This window comes from Dama dama, chromosome 31, assembly GCF_033118175.1.
Source record: "Dama dama isolate Ldn47 chromosome 31, ASM3311817v1, whole genome shotgun sequence".
Taxonomy (NCBI): domain Eukaryota; kingdom Metazoa; phylum Chordata; class Mammalia; order Artiodactyla; family Cervidae; genus Dama; species Dama dama.
Genome location: NC_083711.1, coordinates 42,122,144 through 42,125,192, shown reverse-complemented (window position 1 = coordinate 42,125,192; position 3,049 = coordinate 42,122,144).

The following is a 3,049-nucleotide window of genomic DNA, read 5'->3' as shown; positions in this document are numbered from 1 at the left end:
AGTTTCTGTTTTAACTGGGATTTTAATTTCTTTGTAATTTTCATTATGCATCAATTAAATCAACTATAAAATGTGGATATGTATGAAGTCCACTTGAAATCATCATTCTAATATGACCAGCTTTTAATAAAACTTTGAAAATATGCCAAAGCAGGAAGAATATTTAATTGTTTTACAAATAATATGGAATTATATGTAATTTATTAACTATAGGGGAAGAAAGTTAAGCTTTCATCTTACTATTATTTAAACTTTGTAATACATATTAGGAAATAAAATGCTGCAAGATTTTCTCATATTAAAAATACTTTCTTCATATTAACAAAATTAATTCAGAGTTTTCATGCTAAAAATATTAAAGTTTTCTCATATTAAAAAGTATTACAGCATACTCCCACTGTGAAAAAACTATGACTGCAGCATAGTGTCTAAAGTGGTTTATGATCTTCCAATGCTCACAGTAATGTCAAGTTTCAGTTTTGGATCACACTATTATAATGTGTCAAACAGTTTAAAAAACACTCCAACAGTTGACTACACCTGTTTCCACTTTACAAATCCTTTCAAGTTCATGGCACTTTGATCGAAAGGGAAATATTTAACGTGTGTCTTTCTTTTTCAATCTAAAAATTGAAACTTTTTTCTTACTGTATACTTTTTTGTATGTTATTTTAATATTAATGGATAAAGATTGTTAAGATTAATTATTCTTTTATTTGATCATTTTAAAGGGATTTTTCACAGAATTTCATTTGGGTTTTTTCCAAGGAAGTCATTAGATCAAAATGTGATAAAATTCTACTAAATGATATTATTATATCCAAATGAAGAAAACCTTTTAACACTTGATCAAAATATTTTGTGTATGCATCTCTAAATACAGCATATATATATATATATTAATTTCTTTGTAATTTTCATTATGCATCAATTAAATCAACTATAAAATGTGGATATGTATGATATATATATACATGTATACATGTGCTCTATTTAAATATTTAGTAACGTGATTAGGCCAAAAGTGTTAGTAAGACACATTTATCATGTAGTTACTATTTGGCATTTGGGGCAGCCTACTTATTTTTGGCAGGTTTAAGTATGATGAAGTCCTTATCATGTTATGTTGACATTTTTATATAGCTTAATTGCCATTGAAAGTCACCATTTTTCTGTTCAGTCACCCTCAGTAGGCAGAAATTATGGAGATGAAATCTAGCCATCTTACTGTTATTTCCCTTATTCTTAGTAGATGTGTTTGATTACTAGATTACATTATTGAGGATTCAGGGAAACATATTTAAACTGTAAATATAAAAAAGCACAGATTTTCATAGGAAGGGATTTCAAAGCATTCTTCAGATTAAAAAAAATTGTAGCTGGCTACAGATAAACTTGACAATCTTTCCTTAGTAGCATATCAGTTTTTTTTTTCTTTTGAATTAGATTTTATGGATTTTGATTCTCTTAGGTTTTAGACATTCCCTAATTTTGTGAGGAATTTTGAGAAATTTTCTTTTTCAGTTCATTCTGGAATTTCAGTAAAGGACTTAACAGTGTTTTAATCCTAATAAGTTATAAAATTAATGTGAAAGGATTAAGTATAGCCAAGAAATCCTCCTTGACAGAATTTGATAGAAATATTATTATAAAGGGAAAGGTTAGATGAGAAATTTCAAAAAATATTAAAATCTTCAGAGAAAATTTCTAAGGATGTCATCTAGTGTGCTACTTAGGCGACTTCTTAAAGTTATAAAAAATTTTTTTTTTTCCAAAAAATGAAGACACTTATGTTTTCAATAAGCACCATTATAAAATATCATGCTTAAGTGTAAGAATCATAATTTTTACTGAAAAGAGCATAATATTAAGGGAAACTTTAGTATTTCCATAATAGATCCCCTCAGATACTTACCATAAATGAGTTTTGTACTTGGCTTTGAGAAGTTTGTGTAGTATTCTCGAGAACTGAACTTAAGGCTCTGAATGAATCTGCAGGTACAAGCTGTAGTTATTCATGCTTTATAGTCATATACTTAATAAAATGAGGGGTCATAAAATCATCTTTTCTTGTTTATGAAAAGTGAGACAACCTTGAGAAATCTGGAGTATATTCCAAAGAGAGCCAGACTCGCAGCTTTATAAGGTGGGGCCTGTAAGAAGTCAACTTTGGTTCCTAGAAAGAAAGATATAAAATGTTTCCAATACTGACAGTCTTTTCTTTAAGCACTAGTTAGTTAGTTAGGAAAGGCTACCCACTCCAGTATTCTGGCCTAGAATATTCCATGTACTGTATAGTCCACGGAGTCGCAAAGAGTCAGTTAGGACTGAGCGACTTTCACTAGGTAGTTTACAAAGAGAATAACAGTTATATTATGGTGTTGGTCTGGGGGCTGAAGATCACATTTGGGAGATAGCTAATATACTGCCAGGCATGTCATAGGTCTCTGATCAGTGGTACCCTTAAAAAAAAAAGACTATATCAAAGATCTCAAGATGTTTGTTTGAATTCATAATCATGTTATTACAACTATATTAATTGTATCACCTTCATTTTCCTGGGAAGCATCAGCATCATACTCAGTCATTTTTTCTGTTTAAGTTCTTGGTCTGAGTCCACTACCTTCCTAAGACATGCTGATGATCTGAAATAATGCTTATTTAAAGCATTTGGTACTAGTGCTTTTTGTTTTTCTTTCTAATTATCTTGGATTGGACTGGGCATCTTGACTTAAAAAAATGACATGTTCCATAAAGCATTCCATTGTAATCAGCCTCTTTATGGTATAGAAAATATCCAGATATACAATCTTAATTGTACAGTATTCAACAAGGGGATGTATTGAAGATTTAAAGTTGAAAGTTATAAAAAAAGGTAATCTCAGTACTGAAGGATTAGTCAAGGTAGGGAAGATAGAGAGGACCAATTTCTTACTCTGTCAGGATCGGATGGTTACATTTGTAAGTCTTTGCCAAGAGAACTCACTGGTCATGGCAAGCACCCTCTTCCAACAACACAAGAGGACTCTACATGTAGACATCACCAGCT